General features: G+C 36.1%; 1 pseudogene; it reads right to left on the bottom strand.

The window, feature by feature from the left end:
- Positions 1–790: 790 nt before the first annotated feature.
- LOC140512337 (polycomb protein SUZ12 pseudogene) overlaps positions 791–18,154 on the bottom strand; it is a 31,366-nt pseudogene continuing 14,002 nt past the window's right edge.

Genomic DNA, 18,154 nt, shown 5'->3' with positions numbered 1-18,154 from the left:
CTCCTTGATCTTATCTTAAATGTCCTCACCCACACCTCTATCAATATTTTAATTGATTTTAAAATTGGTAGGAGAGACAGGTTCAAGTAGAGGGTCTTCCATAGGCAATCCAAAGTTTCCTTATTCTGAGGATATCACTTTCAAGTGCATCTCATCTCTTAGAATCAGTGTTATCTGTATTCATAGCACTAAATTTAAGTCCATCTTTTCTTGTCCTGTCACATGTGAAAATAAAATCCTCCTAATTTCTATAGTATTCTTTAATATTCTTAAAGGCCAGATAAAGCTTTGTTTTTACCTCCAGGGCATTCAAGACATTCTATTGATATTTTCCCAAAGCACTATTTTCCCCCCAAACTTAGTCATTTTGGCTATTTCTCTTTCTGAAAAATAAAAAAAAATAACCTTTATAAAACATGCTCATAGTAACAGGTAAAAGAATATCAAAAGATGAAGAAGATAAGGAGTTTTATTTTTTTAATTATATTATAAATTGAATAGGTTTCACAAGACATAAATCACTCAAATTACAAAAAAAAGCTTTTTTATGAAGTATTGTTCATGCTCAAACTAGAAAATATTGTAATGACATCACTAAAATTGGTATAGATATATTACTTGCATATTGAAGTCAAGTGAACCGTGATACAAAGTATTTGTTGAAATCATTACCTTCATCTAATAGTGCCTGGTTGGAAACTATGATTTACAAAATAAAAAGAACAGAAGCTCTTCCTAGAGAGTGTATGCCCCAGAATGTTTTTTTTCAGTGTTCATCCATAATACAAGACTAGCATTTTCTTTCAGTTTTTTTTTTCTTACTCTGCTTTGAAACCCCTGGAGACTGTATCAGTATCTGAAATTCTCTCCCTTGTGTGAATGTCACTATGTCCACTTGATGTCCCATTTTACTCTTCAGCGGGCTCCTCATTGGGGACGGGGGCTGGAGTGGGCAGTTGCTCCTTTGTCTAATTTCTGCTGCATTTCCCAAAGCTTTGTACTGCTTTGTCTATTGACGTTATGCTAATGAGATTAAAGTCATGCATGCTGGCCAGGTGAAGCATGAAGTTTTGACAGAGATTCTTCTTAATGATTTTCTGTCCATAATTCTCTACAAACAGCATACAGACATGATTCATTTGATTGTCAGCAATAAACCCATGCTTCATGACAGGTAGATTCCATAAGTTCATTACTTCTTTCCCTCCTTCGTTGACATCAGAAAATTCTTCAATTTGAGTATTTTTTTTTTCTTTTAGCCATTCAGGAACCTTTTCATCTTCACTATCCACTTCCATTTCTTGTTGGCAGAGCGATAAACAAGTGTCTCTAGAGCCAATTGTACCCACTGCTGCATGCACATTGCTTTTTTCCCCTACTTTTCCATTTTCATATTCAACAAATACAGACATGTTTGTTTTTCTGTGCTTTGGACTACATATAAGAATGTGTGTAACAAGTGTTCTCTTTACTGGTCCTTTACTACTAAAGGCAAATTCAGGTTGACAATGAATATCCTGAGGACTTCCTGCATAGGAGCCATATACCTCTCATTGATAGAAACTTCTATTCTAGCACCTTTTAAATGAGAGACATGATTGAAGATAAATCTACTATGAGAGACTTTAAGATGTTTGAGCAAACTATAAAGTTTGTTGCAGTACAGCATGCAACAAGGGCAATGCACATCATCTCTGTCTTGCATTGTTCCTACAAAGAAACGAGTAAAATGTTTGTAAATTTTGTCTGTCTATTTGAAGTATTTTTTTTTCTTGTCTGAAGGTCTGTAGATTATAATTCTTTCATAACTATGCCAGAACCAGGCTTATTTTCTCGAGGGAGGGTCTAAATTTCTTTTTGCAAGAGGTTTTGCTATAGGAGCTATGGATTATCATTGGTGCCTTGAAATGTAGTTCCTTTCCCATCAAGAATCATTTTCCATATTGCTCTTTTCTTACTGATTGGACATTCTTCCATTTTCTTCACGACTTCTTCATGTTCTCGATCTACAAGCTTGAAATGCCTATTTTTATCCAATAAAATCATTTGTCCTGCAAAAGTCTTTTATCCATCTTTACAGTTTGAAGAGTTTTGTTTTCTTCTAGCTAGAAGCTCTTTATTAACATCTATATTTTCATTGTTTTCTCCATTAAGCATTTCATTAAATTCTCTTCCTGGCTAAGTCACTCTAAATAGCAATGAGTAAGAATTCACCATATGGCTGTTGCTAGATTTCAAATTCATTACTTGCAATACAAAGGATGAAGAATTTCCTGGTTGTTTAATTGAGGCCTGGATTCGAAGACATGTGCTTTTTACCTGTAGGAACTTGTCTTATTGAATAGCATGTGTCCTTTAGTTTTTTGGGGCAAACTTTCAGAAGTAGAACTTCCAGGATACAAGAATTTTGATCGTTCTCTGGGTTTTGTGATAACATATTTTTATGCGAAAAACCAGAAAATGTAAGCTATAGAAGACCTGACAAACTGTGAGACTCTTGCTCTGCTTTCTTTTTATCTAAGTTGGACATCATGTGATCAGCTTAACATGTTTTCCTTTGGACATTTGTTCAAGTTTTGGTGAGACATGTAAGTCAAAGTTCTGTGCAAAAATATTGATGTTATAAGATTTTGAGTATCAAGAAATGTATAAATTTGTGGAAGGTCTGGACAAAAAGCTCATGGAATGCTTGGACCTGCTCCATTTTCATCTTTTTTATAAGCAGTATAGCAGTCTGCTGCCTGAGGCTGTGGTCACCACTGCCTCTGAAACCTTTAAACCTTCAGCTACCACCATGGTTCTGATACATGGAGTTTTATAAGATTAAACTTGATATTAAGTAAGGTAATCTAGGTAATGATATCCTGACAATGATTATGAGGCACTGATTATTTGATCAATCATAGATAAAAGTTAAGAGCCCAAAAGAGAATAAAATGATGCCCAGGAATTAGGTATCTTAAGAAATCATATTCATCAAATCATTTTCTGATAGCATGAACAATTTTGACTTTTCACTTTACCCAGGTTGCATTGTTTAATGTTCGTTAATTGTTTCTTGATAGCAAATCAATCTTCTCACTTCGTACTGTATACTGCATCATGAACATATTTACTTTTCAAAGTTCCTGACCTAAATATTTATCAGGCCATATTAAGATTGCTTTAAAAAAAGGTGAAATGATAACGCTCTTGGGCAAAAGAATGAAATATTTGTTGAATCAATAATAAAAGGGAAGACAAGAAAAGACTGGGAATAAATGGAAATAAATAGCTAATTGTGTGTGTATATGCATACATATGTGTTCTTATGCCTATATGTGCTCTTGATTGCTTATTCTTAAGAATCTGCTTTGAAAAAAAAAAGAGTACCTGAAAAAAATATGCTAGGGGCCTGAATTAAAAACAAACAAACTAACTAAAAATTACATTTAAACTGCTGAGATAGGTTATAGTCAACAAACTATTTTTTTCTTATTTCAGTAAAAATAAACTGTCTTCAGTAAAATACTGAAAAGATAAAAAAAGTCAAACTTTGATCAGATGGTAAAGGTGAAATTTGATAGCATATTAAAACTATGTAGTTATAAATGCTGATATTCCTAGTTATACATGTAAAGAAATGCTTCTTTGAGATTTTTGAGAATTTTCTAATTGAAAGGTATAAAATTAGAAACAAATGTTATATCTGATTACTTGCAAAACTCTAACCAGGCACCTACATAGACATTTACTTAGTCCAAGTGAAGATTCTATAGCCTTCTGTTTTCCAGTATTTAATTTGCATGTGATTGACAAGAGAACTTTGAACTTGATACCTGAGAAATCATCAACCCCAGAACTGTTCCATGATTGTTGAACAAATAAATATTGCCTAATTATGGTTTAGCTGGCAGAAGTAGTGAATATGTTAGTCATCATGAAATAGTAGTGCTCTGACCAGAAAAAAAGATCTAAAAAACTCATCGAAGATGATTGGTGACATTTCCTTTCTCTGCACAGGCACCTGGAAAAGTTGAATCAAATCAACATTGTGCCTACTATGTGCCAGGAACTGCATTAAGTACAGTTTTGTGACAGAGGATTTCTCTCTTTCATTGCATTGCCACTCACACTTGATTTTGGATTAAATATGTTGATCAGTCTTGGTTCCAGGCAATGAATGACAATTGATAGAATACACCTGCCTCCTGATAGAAAGGGAAGAAAATTGCTCTCTTTTCCTATGCCTTCCTCCTCATGATCCATTCATCAGGGATTCATCTTTATTTTCCAAAGAATATTCCACTGCTGCTTTATTTCTCTCCTTTTCTTTATCCACCAATGAATTCTCCACTTTGCGTTTCTTTTTACTCAGCGTTGATTGGATGGTAGTCTTTTCAAATAGTGCTTTCCAATCTTCAGGCCCTTTTTCAAGTCACAGGAGTACTGGCGAGTTTTCCATAGTTGGGTTCAGCAATATGGATACTTGAAAATGAACCATGGCAGTGTGCACCCCTCTTGAAGTCACTGTCTTAAAGAACAATCTTCTGCAAGCTCTCCCATAGTGTCTTATAGACATTTCTCAAGTTCTCAGGACTTTCAGGAATCTCTAAACAGAGTTCTTCTATGAAATTATATGGTTTTTCATTTCTTCTACAGATTCTCTCTCTCTCTCTCTCTCTCTCTCTCTCTCTCTCTCTCTCTCTCTCTCTCTCTCTCTCTCTCTCTTTCTCTCCCCCTGTCTCTGTCTCAGTTCTGTCTCTCTCTTTCTCTTTCAAGTTGGATGTTCAGGAGACATCTTAAACTCAATTTGTCCAAAACAGCACTCATAATCAAAAGATTACTTTTACTTTTAGGGAAAACCCCTAATTCCTCCTCTCCTGTGACCTTTCCTATGACTACAGAGGCAAAATCACCCCCCAGTCCCTTAGTCTAACAATCTAAGATCATCTTGGATTCCTCACTGTTTCTCATACCCTCATATCCAATCTGTGGCTAAGACCTTGAGATTTTATCTTTGCAAAATTTATCACATAGGCCCCATTTTCTTCTCTAACACTGCCGTTACTCTAGTACAAACTTTCTTCACTTCATGTGCCTAGACTGATGTAATAGACTACTGGTATATCTGCCTGCCTCAAGACTCTTTCCACTCCAGTCCATCCTCCATTCAGGTAGTAAAATTATCTTTCTAATGCAAAGGTACAACTATGTCAACTTTCTACTTGGTAAATTCCAGTGGCTCCGTATTGCCTTCAAGATCATATACAAAATTCTTTGTTTGGCATTCAAAATCCATCATAACCTAACTCCTTCCTACCTGTCTAGTCTTCTTATATCTTGCCCCTCAGCATGCACTCTTCAGTTCAGTGAAGATACTTCATCTCTTGGCTCAGAACATTTCTTCTGGCATCCCTCATGCCTGAAATGTTCGCTACTCCACTCTGACTACTGACCTCTATGAATTCCTTTATGTCCAATTAAATCCTATCTTCTTCAGGAAGCCTTCCCAAACCCCTCTTAATTCTATCCCTTTTCTGTATTTATCCTGGATGTGAAGATGTGAAAGATAACGAGGAATCCAAGATGATACTAGATTACTAGACTGAGGGACTGGGAGGATGGTTTACCCTCTTTAGTAAGAGGGAAGGTTGCAGGAAAGGAGGAATTAGAGGTTTTCCCTAAAGAAAAATAATCTTTGGATTATGAGTGTTTTTTGGATGCACTGAATTTAAAATGTCTCCTGACCATCCAATTTGAAATATCAAAAAGCAGTTGGAGATGTAGGAATGCATGTTAGCTGAGAGATTCGGGCCAAATGGGTCAATTTGAGAATAATATGCAGAGATGGTAATTAAATCCACACGCCTTGATGAGAACACCAAGCAAAGTAGTATAGAGAAGAGAAGAGGGCCAAGGACAGAACCCTGAGGGAACACCTATGTTTATAAGGAATGATCTGGAGGAGGATCAAGCAAAAAAGACAGAGCAAGAGCAATCAGAGATAAACTTGGAGACAGCAGTATGTGGAAAATCTAGAGAAAAGAAAGTATCGAGGAGAGAGTGATTAACAGTTCCAAAGACTTCAGGGAGGTAGAAGACAATGAGGATGTAAAATAGCCATAGGGTTCAGTGACTAAAAGATCATTGGTAACTTTGGAGAGAGCAGTTTTGGTGGAATGATAAGGTTGGAAGTCAAATCATAAGTTTTTGAGAAAAGAGTGAATGGAAAGGATGTGGCGGCACAGCATTTTCAAGGAGTTTAACTACAAAAGGCAGAAGAGATATAGAACAAGTGGGATGTAAGGGTCAAGTAAGTTTTTTTCATAATAGGGGAGACATAGGCATGTTTGTAAGCAGTAGAAAATAAGCCACTCCAGAGGGAGATACTGAAAATAAGTTAAAGAGTGGAGATAACAGAGGGAATAACATGTTGGTATAGACAGGATGGAATGAGATCATTTCATCAAATGGGGTGTTAGTCTTGGTAAGGAGTGAGACCATTTCCTCATGTGAAAAAGGGGTGGAAGAGAAAGTGGCACTCAAGTGATAGGAGATGAAGGGAGAAGAGAGAGATCCCAGAAAATTGACTCAATTTTTTTCTATAAAATGTGAAGCCAGGATCTCAGCTGAGAGAGTGGGGGCTAAATTCAAAAGATGAAAAAGAAGATTCAGAGGAGCCACTGTGGGGAGTGGAACATAGTGAGTTGAGCAGGAAGATATAGTAAAGATTGCCTAATAACAGTGAGGGCCCAGTTGAGGTTATATAATGTAAACTTCCAGTCAGGATGGTTGCATGTTTTTCTCCATCTTCAATTCAGCAATATGTGTGTAGGAGTGAAGGCAATAAATGGTGTGATGATCCAAGGCTGAGGCTTGGCTGGGCACAGTCAGTGATAAAAAGCAGCTATAAATTCAAGAGAATAGGAGAGTGTAGAGTTGGTTTACCAAGGAGTCAAGATGGGGACAGGAGAGAATGCTTAGTGCATGACAGGTGGCCCAGGAGAGAACCGAGTCAACACTTTGGAGGTCATGTTGATGATGAAGAGTAAGATTATGTAAGGGAATGTGCAGAGGAAGAGGTGGAATTCCCATAGTTTATGACCATGTAAGGGATAAGAGAATTCTTGAATATGTAGGTACTACATAGATGTGGAAGGTATACAGATCATTGGGTTTATTATTTTCTAAGACCTAATTTTGTTAACTTTGGGGTAAGCAACAAATTATTTCCAGTGTCATACTTTGCAACCATTTTCCTGAGAAACTTTCAGTCCCATTAGTCAGTGTAACATTCTAAAATCATACTGAAGGAAGGATTGGGTCAATACCACTGGAATTTGTCTAAGAAACTTTTCTGCCAGCAGTTTGGAAGCAACTCACAGCAATAACAATGTCACCAACACATTGGAAAGTAGTGTACAATAATGCCTTTAAAAGTGAAAAAAGCAGAATTCTGTGAACAGGTAATATCAGCATTAAAGTGAGTGTGAGATACAATAGTAAACCATCTATCAGAGAGAGGTCATAGGTTTCAACAGCAGCATCAATGTTCTCTTTGTGAATTTCCATAGATACTATCATCAATATGTGCTGGGGACATTAAACACCTATCCATTAATTTTCAACAAATAAGAAACATCTTAAAACCAAAGCAGTCATAAGGAAAATTCAGTTGTAAATAATATCAGACTAGAGGATAACGTGGGTAGTTAGGTGGTACAGTGGATAGAGTGCTGGGCCTCAAGACAGGAAGACTCATCTTCTTAAGTTCAAATCAGGCCTCAGACACTTACTAGGAGTATGATCCTAGGCAAGTTACTTCACTGTGTTGGCCTGAGTTTCCTTATCTGTAAAATGAGCTAGAAATGGAAATGGTGAACCACTCCAGAATCTCTGCCAAGAAAGTTCAAATGAGGACACAAAGAGGAGAACAAGACTGAACAAAAGAGAATAACTTTATTGGCTAAGATAAAGTCTAGTCCTGCTACAATGGGATCGTGTTTGCCATTAAGAGGATTCCTATACAGTTATAGAAGTTTTCCTTTGCATTGCTAAACATTTCTTATCTGTTCCTTTGTGAAAATTAGAATTGACAATCATGGTGGTTATGATGTATGAGTCTTGGCATTGGTGTTTCAGTACAAAATATCTGATTCCACTGTGTTCACATCACTGTATATAAATCTTGGATTATTTTCATGGGAATTTGAGCTTCTACTTTCTCTGACAAGATGTTTACATCCATTTTTTTTCTTTGTGATAAGATAGGGATAGGAGGTTGGAGGTATATATATGCAGAAAGAAAGGACCAACATATTCTAGCTTGGGTCCTTAGTAGAGCTTCTGAATACAAGAAGTGATCCTGCTGAATATGACCCACTCCTGATAGTCATCTTTGACATAACTGTGGCTGAGATTGAATTGAAGTGTCTGTTGGGAAAATGAGGTGTCCAGGTAAAAAGTTATTGCTTACAACTGTGATTAGAGGCTGGAGTTAGGTCTAACCTCATAATGGGATGGTAGGTTATTTATAGTGATGACTGATGCAGCTGAGGAAACACCATAGTTATAGTTTAAAGACACTACCTCAAACAAAAATTCCTGCTGGAACTGCTTGTCACTATTTTATGGGATGATATTCCCCATAACATTCCACCGCACTTATTTGTAAGATTTTAAACACAAATTTATTTTTTTTAACCATTGTTTCCCTTGGCTGCCACACTCCTCCTTTTGGCAGGTTGATCAACTGTTTGTTAACTGACATTATACTTAAGTTCTTTTGGTTCCCTCTCCATGGTAATGTAGACTGTTTATACTTCTAGATGAAACTTTTCTAGTCGGGATCAACATGCTTTTTTCTTCATGCATTTTCCATTTTTTGGCATCAACAACTCATTTAAATAGGTCATTTTGGAGTTATTTTGATCAGACAAAATATCTGTTACTCAATTTTATTCTTTCCCTTACATTTGCAATAAGGTGATTCAGAAATGACTCCCAGATCAAAAATGCATCATTTCTTATTGTTAAAATATACAAGTTTTATTTTGTCATGATATTCAAATGTCCTTGCTCTGTCCATATTTCTTCTGATTCTTTTCTTGAAATTATCTGTGATTTAAAGCATTAAGCTTTTATGGAACCCATAAGTCTTTGACTTATTATATTCCTTACTCCTGAACCATATTTTCCAATATATTTTTCATTTTCCACCTATACTGATCTTGTCATTAAAGTTACCAAGTATATGTTGCTTTCATTTGGAGGTTCTTATCAAATTCTTCATGAAATTGTTCTGTCTTCATTATCTACTTCTTTCTATCTCTTTGTTAGAGCATGGGTTATTATTTTTGTAGTGGTCACTTTTGCAAATTATTATCATGCACACTGAAATAAAAGATGGAATGAATTTTCTTGTTTCCTTTGCATGGAGGATAAAATCAAATCCACTAGTTTCTTTATTTGCCTCTCTAAGGAAAGCTGGGGAGATATTCTATTTAGTTCCACCTTTCTTTTACCTTCTGGTTTTATTTATAACAATAATGTAAAAATTGATATAATTTAAATCTTGCTATTTGCCAGACATAATTATGATTGTAGCCCCTTTCTTGAGTTCACACAACTGCACATTGACACTGTTCCATTGTATCCTAGAGGGATATATAGTATTGCTTCTTAACTCATGGTTCAAGAGATAACCCTGAGGGTTTGACCCTGACAGACATACTTCCCATTTCAATCAAGAAGAATACATCAATTAGCTTTTTTAGCAAAGGACATTTGGTGACTTAGTAAGAACATTTGACACAAAATACTCCTCCCAAGTTTAGAACCCAATGTCCCACAATTATCCATATTGTGTAAAGGGCATGTCACTAAAGGGCAAACAGTTTTTAGATAGCAGCAATTCTTAGCTAGAATTCCTCTCTGGTGCAATGTGTCGTGCTTCTTAAAGCTACTTCCCTTTAGGAATAGCTATCATTCTGTATCTGCCTGTGTTCATTTTCGTCCATGTTTGTCTTTAATGTGATACTCTCTATTCCTGGCTAGATATGTTGTTTCATACTGGTCCAGTCTTTCTCATGACATGGTTTAGGTATTTGACATTCCTATGTAACACCTCTTTTAAGGGTTAATTCTCTTCACTCTTTCTCTTGTCTGGTATAGGTATAAAGGTCTGCCTCTTGAAGGTGCTCTGAATTCCAGCATTCTCCACACTGATCTGTTGCTGAATAGACTACTGTTCAAATTATTCTCAGTTGTTGAAAGTCCCCCAAATCATGCTTATCTTGTTTGGTTAGATGATTAGCTAATTCCTTCTTTAATTAATCAGACTTATATGTTGCAAAGATATTATTGGATATGAAGAATTTTGAAAATTGAAAAAATCCTCATGCCCTTACATTACATTGTACTGCGTACATACATTGCATTAGCTATGGTGGGGGTGGGAGTGTCCATTAAGAAAAAAAAAGAGAATAAAAGATCTCCCATTTAGAATAACCACAGCTAAGTTTATGTCATGATTATTCATCAATAGTGGGTTGGACACTTGGACTGTCAGAGATAGTATAAGTTCCAGTTTGATGATAGGATCATAGAATCCTAGATTTTAGGGCTGTAAGGTACCTTAGTATCCATTGAGTCTAACATCTTCATTGTACAGGTAAGGAACAGAGTCAAAAGAGGTCAAATAACCTCTAAGGTCATAGAATAAGGAAGTATATACTGTGTGATTTGAACCTAGGCATTTCTTGTTCCACATCTTGGGCTCTGTCCAATTCGCCATACTCCTTTATAGCTTTATGTCTCAGTATGGCAATTTTGCTCATCAGACTGAAACTTAGTGTCCAGCTCAAACTTCTATAAAGCATCTGAGTAAAGAAGCTTTTTTAAAATCATATTTCAGGGGGGATTGGGAACGAGCTAAAGATAGTGAATTCTCTGCATATGAGGCTATAGTTTTATCGTGTTGAGGTGACTGGCTGAAATGTTGAAAAAAAATGGAGGTGATTGAGTAATGGCTCACTCACTCACCAACTGGGATTTTTTTTATAGATACCAATATAAATAGCATTTATATTTATAAATTCCTGCCAAAGACTCAACCTATTGCTTTGGAGTAGCCTTAAATGGAAGGAAGATTTAAGAAAATCTGAACTAATAAAACACTGAACAATTAATTGATTAAAATAGGTGTCAAGAGACATTAAGAAGAAAAATTATTTTGAGATGGAAGTTTGTTGAAAAGAGATATATTGCGTAAAATGGGATGTCATAGTGTAAAACAATGGCCAAATCAGTAAAGTCACTATGTTTGCCATTTCAAAGAAGCATAATTGCCTGTGGCTCATATTTTATTTAGCTTTCCAACAGATGGAAGAAAATGAGAGTCACTAAGCGAGAGGTGGGAGGCATTTCACAGTTAATGACACAATGAAGACAAATATAAGTAGCTTCCTTCCTTCCTGTTTGGAAAAAAGAAAAAGAAAGCTACTTTATGAGTTATTCAACTGTGAATATTGCTTATCATTCTTACACTTTGAAGGTTTATATTCCTCTTAACAAAGCCTATCCAAGTTATCGATATTTTGAAATGTTATCATCCATGATTTCTAACCAAAGGTTTACTGCTTGAATTTTAGCACTGGTTCTCAATATAATGAATCAAATAAAGGGCATTGAAGTTTTATTTATTATTATTTTTATTTTTTGGACTAGATGCTCCTTAGCTCATGGAATGTTGAACATAAAAAGCCAACCGATGAAGTTGATGAAAGTTCTGAACTAGCTGGTGCCTTACCCCATTATATAAAGTTCAGGGCACTGAACCTCACCATGCTCTTTTTACTAGTCAGTACAGTCTCAGTCAGATTTGGAGTCAATCAAGAGAAGATAAAGAATGGTCCTACCTCATTCAGACACTAATTTCCCATCTAAGCAAGGCACAGAACACATCTAGACACATGATAAATGTGTTCAGCTTGGGTACATGAGTGACTAACAAATTTCAAGATGAGCACAGATGTACTTTGCATTACAGAATAAAGGTATTACTGAAAAAATATACCTATAAAATGAACTTCTGCACATTAACTCTTATTTTCTAATAGTCTTTTATCATATAATTGAAGATATTTACAGTGGAAGTAATTTTAAATATCCTAGATCTAGTAAGTAATAAAATAGGTTGAAGAATATGTTAAATCTTTCCAAATAAAATCTGTGAGAGGAAAATTTTAAAATAGAAATAACATTAAAATAATTCAAACTACTTTATTTGTTTTCATTTAATAACAAGAAAAAAATGAACACTTAGAAAATTTATTTTGTATTATGGCTTCCTTTGCTAACGTTAAAACTTTATTAAAGGATACTGATTATTAATTAAACATACTATTTAGCTCCAAGGAACTCTAAACAACATTTATGCATTACAAATCTTACCAAAAAGATTTTATTTGTAACTTTAAAAGCATTATGTATGACTTTTTTCAACAAGTTCAATTGGGCTAATGTTTTCCAGCAATTAGGCAAATCCCTATAGGGGCGATTGGTATTTCCCATCTTTGAGTAAGGAAACGTCGTTGATTTGAGTTAACAAGCACAAGCCAAAAAGCTAGGCCTAGTGGATACGGAACTGTCCATGAAGGGCCAAGATCCAAGAATCAGTGATAAGTGGAAAGATGAAGCAAGGATTTAGAGTCATTCTATCTATATTAATAAGGGAACCCTAGCATAGGGAGTGTCAGGAAATTTGACTGGTTGTCTGGCTCAACCTGATTCCCGAAAGTTTCAGTCTTTTTATTGTGATTGCTTGTGTTTCTTGGCCCACTTGCCCCTGATGTGCTAGTGTGGTTAGGTTACAATAATAGGGTCAGAATTTAAAACAACATTAGCAAGTTCTAAGGAGATCAGAAATAGAAAGAAGAATGCTGAATAGAGACAAATGTGGAAAAATGTCCTCTGGAAGAAGCTGATGAGCAAAGACAAACATGAGAAGGAATTCATAGAGGAAATAAAAACAATTTATGTGAACACTGCCTGGATTTAATTTTTGTTCTCATGCTATTATTAGATTCAAAAGTCAGTGAGGTGAGTAGTTTCTAAGACTATTTCAATGCACTGGCAATTTTACCATTGTTATCCAGGGACTAGTGATGTAGGGCATTTGTTCAACATCTATTCAATAAAGATTTATTGAGTACCTACTAAGTGTCCTTTTCAGTACTTAAGATACATGGTTCTGTGATTTTAATGCTCTGTGCTAGGTACTCTGAGGAGATATAAAGGTGAATGAGACGTAGTCCTTGCCCTCAAGGAGCTAACAGATTCAGGGAGTTAATTCTAGCAAACTCTTACTGTGTTCAAAGAATTATACTAGGTGCTGGGGATATGAAGACTGTACACATGTATATGTATGCATATATGTACACACATGCATATATATGTATTTATAAATATACATATGTACAATATGTATATAAATATACGTGTGTGTGTATGTGTATTCCTTGAACACAGAAATCCTGTATTTTACCTGTCTATTAGAGGGGGTGACACACCAATAAAAAAACAGGAACAGGAAGCAGCATATAATCTGTGGTTATATAGCTAGTATAACATGCTTATAGAAAAGAGAGAGACAGATAGAGACAGAAACAAACAGGAACAGGCAGACAGAGAGAGAGAGAGAGACAGACATACAGACAGAGAGACAAACAAAGACAGAGAAAGACAGAGACAGAGAAACAGAGAGAGAAGGAGGGAGTTCTACTCGGTAGGAGAAGGAAAGGTTTCATGAATAGTGAAAAAGCTAAATATAACAGATGCATAAAATTTTGCAAGTGGCTGTGATGACAGGAGAGCAGTGTTTCAAGTGGGACACAGGCATGAGCAAAGAATCAGAACAGGTCAAGTATCTAAAACAAATTCCAGAGAGCATCAAACAGACCAGTTTTGCCAGAGAATAGATTTAACATGAGGATGTCAACAATTTGGGAAGGTAGACTGAGGGTAGATTATTGTGGGATATTTCCTATCAGTCGCAGAAGAATAAAAAGGCATTTGCACTGTTTCGACAAGAATTGAAAGAGATTGAAAAAGGTAGAGGGGTAGAGAGAAATGTGAATGACTTCTTGACTATTAAGCCATTAGTATTACACATGAGTGTTATACCAACTTCAGTGAAGACTGATATTTATGGTGAAGATCAAGAATTATCCAAGAAAAAAGAAATTAAAAAGAAACATTAAAAATAATGTATTGTTAAATACCAGTTATTTGTGGGTTTTAGTGGACTGCAACATGATTATAAATGAACAATACGACATAGCATCTAAAAACAAAAATAAACAAACAGAAACCCTGAAGACAATTTTAAGATATATTAATCAAGACATGGTGACCAGAAGGAGAGGATAATGTTACTCTGTCCTGGCCAGTCTACCTTTGGAGGTGTGTGTGTTTGTCCTTCATTACCAAAGAAGACCACGCTATCAGGAGAGTAATACTTAGAAACAAGGAATACATTTTAATAATACCATTGCCAATCGGAGTTATGTCCTGACCAATAAAGGGATTGAAAAAACAATGAAAGAAATTGAAGATGTTTAACCTGGAGAAGTTTTGGGGGTGAGGTACGGTATGATAGTTGCCTTCATGTATTGAAAGGCTCTATATTGAAGAAGGAATAGAATGCTTTTCCAAGAGCCCCAAAGGGTGGTATTATAAGCTGTCTTCCATTATATGAATAGCTATTAAACAGAAAAGGGATTGTATTTATTTTCTTTGGCATCATAAGAGAGAAATAGGAATAACTGAGTCTGGTAATGACATTTTAAGGTTTTTGATAGCTTGGGCTGAGACAAGAGGATACATAAAAGAATTTTAGATCATGCTTCAGTTGAAGGAGTTGGGAACCTTTAGCCAAAATTGCACTTGAGAGGTCAATATAGGGGTCCTTGAATGTTTGAAAGATGCCTATAGACAATATATTGGGATTATTTTTCTTGCTTATAAAGGAAAGAAATTGAAACAGGAGAGTGTTAAGTTGCAGACCAAAAAGTACCATGTTAAAAACAAACAAAAAACCTCTTCCTTACAGTTGGTACTAATACATTTGGGGAAATCAGCTTAAATAAAAACAATACTTAAATTTTCTAGCATTCTTTTTTTCTTTCCTCAACTCTCCTCCCTATTGGAATAAGAGTCAGGAGAGGATGGGTTCTCAGGCATTTAGAGTGAAGTTTGCCTCAAATGCAAGGGATAATTCCTGTCCACTCAAATGTTGAACTTGTTCAAAGTTTCAAGTTATTAATACAAAATAAAGCAAGAAGATATTAATTCCTCTGTGAATTCTTCTAGAGGAATTTGTATGCTCCTAGGGGAGAGAGAGAGTGAGAGGAAGGGAGAGAGAGGGGTAGGGGTGGAGAGAGGGAGGAAGAGAGAAGCCTTCTCAAGGTTATGTATATCCCTGGGAATTTCACTTGTCTGGGAATATTGCATGTCTAGGGCAAATTTCTGCATCTCTGGATTATGAAGCCTACCCAATACCAGCATTTTTTTTATATTAAGATTTTGGAGCAGTAACTACCAAACATTACCTGTCTATTCCTGAATAGTCGGTATATACGCATATGTACAAGATTAATTCCAAATGAAAACAAAATTTAGAGAAGCAAATTAGAGGCATAAGGAATAAACTACTTTATGATGGATCCAAAAAGAGTTTATGAACAAATCAGAGTTCCTTCACAGGTAAACACAAAAAGGGACAGGAACTAGGCATAGAACAACATATAATACCAAGATAAGGTCAAAATGGATAAATGATTTAGACATGAAGGATGATATAAATAAAATAAGGGAAGTTTTTCCTGTCAAATGTATGGTTAAGGAAAGATAGGGTTATGATCAAAGAGAGAGAACATAATGGGAAATAAAATGGAATTGCATGAAATTAGATTTATTTTTGCAAAAATAAGACTAATGCAGTCCAAATTAGAAGGAAATTAGGGAACAATTTTTCTAGCAAGCTTATTTGATAAATGCCTCATTTCTCAAATATATACAGAAATAAAGCATGTTTATAAAAAATTAGTCATTCCTCAATTGGTAAATGGTCAAAGGATATACACAGATAGTTTTCAGAATAAGAAATCAAAGTTGCTAATAGTTAAATGTGGGGGAAAAAGGATCTACATCACTAATGATTAGGTGAATTAAAAATAAAACATCTCAAGGATACCACCTCACATCTATTGGATTGACTGATATGATAAAAAAGGAAAATGAAAAATTCTGGAGGAGTTGTGGAAAAGTTGGCCTACTAATGCATTACTGGTGGAGATTTGAACAATCCATTCATTCTCAAGAGCAATTTGGAACTATGCCCAAAGGATTATAAAACTAGCCAGATCCTTTGATCTAATAATTGAACTACTAGGTATGTATCCCAAAGATATCAAGATAAAGGGAGAAAAACTATTTGTACAAAAATATCTATAGGAGCCAAGATGGTGGAGTAGAAAGATACACATACGCTAGCTCCGAACCCACAGCCCATAAAATACCTGTAAAGAAGAACTCCCAACAAATTCTGGAGCAGCAGAAACCACAGAACAAAGGAGCAGAAGAGATTTCTGTTTCAGAGAGACCTGAAAAACTGACGCAGGGAGTCCATCGTGCATTGGACCCAGAGAAGAATCCAGCCCTGCCTTGGTCGCATGGCACCAAGGGGAGCAGATCTGAGAAGGCTTCAGGGACAGAATCTCCAGCAGCCACACAGGTCCCTCCACTCACAGGTGCCAAAGGTCAGTGAGAGGGTCTTTTCAGCTCTCAGAGAGGGGAACGGGGTGTCCCCATAACTCAGGCCCTCTCGAGAGGCAGCAGCAGACAAGGCTCCCAAAGCAGGCAGGATCCTGCTTTGGATCCATTGGATCCTTTGGATCCATTGTTGAAGGTCTCCACTTAAACCCCCTGAGGGAACTGAGCCCCTTGAGGCGGCCCTACCCCCACCTGAGCAACTGAACTTAATCTCACAATGAATAGCAGCCCTGCCCCACCGAAAGCCCTGAGGCTGGGAAGCAGCATTTCAATCTCAGCCCCTAAGCACTGGCTGGGCAGATCTGGAGGCTAGGTGCGTGTGGAGAGGACACTCAGAAGTCAAGTAACTGGCTGGGAAAATGCCCAGAAAAGGGGGAAAAAATAAGACCATAAAAGGTTACTTTCTTGGTGAACAGATATCTCCTCCCTTCCTTTCAGATGAGGAAGAACAATGCTTGCCATCAGGGAAAGACATAGAAATCAAGGCTTCTGTATTGCAAACACCCAAAATAAATATTCAATGAGCTCAGGCCATGGAAGAGCTCAAAAAGGATTTTGAAAATCAAGTTAGAGAGGTGGAGGAAAAACTGGGAAGAGAAATGAGAGAGATGCAAGAAAAGCATGAAAAGCAGGTACACACCTTGCTAAAGGAGACCCAAAAACATGCTGAAGAAAATAATACCTTGAAAAATAGGCTAACTCAATTGGCAAAAGAGGTTCAAAAAGCCAATGAGGAGAAGAATGCTTTCAAAAGCAGAATTAGCCAAATGGAAAAGGGGGTTCAAAAGCTCACTGAAGAAAATAGTTCTTTCAAAATTAGAATGGCACAGATGGAGGCTAATGACTTTATGAGAAACCAAGAAATCACAAAACAATACCAAAAGAATGAAAAAATGGAAGATAATGTGAAATATCTCATTGGAAAAACAACTGACCTGGAAAATAGATCCAGGAGAGACAATTTAAAAATTATGGGACTACCTGAAATCCATGATCAAAAAAAAGAGCCTAGACATCATCTTTCATGAAATTATCAAGGAAAACTTCCCTGACATTCTAGAACCAGAGGGCAAAATAAGTATTGAAAGAATCTACCAATCACCTTCTGAAAGAGATCCAAAAAGAGAAACTCCTAGGAACATTGTGCCCAAATTCCAGAGTTTCCTGCTCAAGGAGAAAATATTGCAAGCAGCTAGAAAGAAACAATTCAAGTATTGTGGAAATACAATCAGGATAACACAAAATCTAGCAGCTTCTACATTAAGGGATTGAAGGGTGTGGAATATGATATTCCAGAAGTCAAAGGAACTAGAACTAAAACCAAGAATCACCTACCCAG

The sequence above is a fragment of the Notamacropus eugenii genome, chromosome 6 (genome assembly GCF_028372415.1).
Source record: "Notamacropus eugenii isolate mMacEug1 chromosome 6, mMacEug1.pri_v2, whole genome shotgun sequence".
In the NCBI taxonomy this organism is placed as follows: Eukaryota; Metazoa; Chordata; class Mammalia; order Diprotodontia; family Macropodidae; genus Notamacropus; species Notamacropus eugenii.
This window is presented reverse-complemented; position numbering and strand designations above follow the sequence as displayed.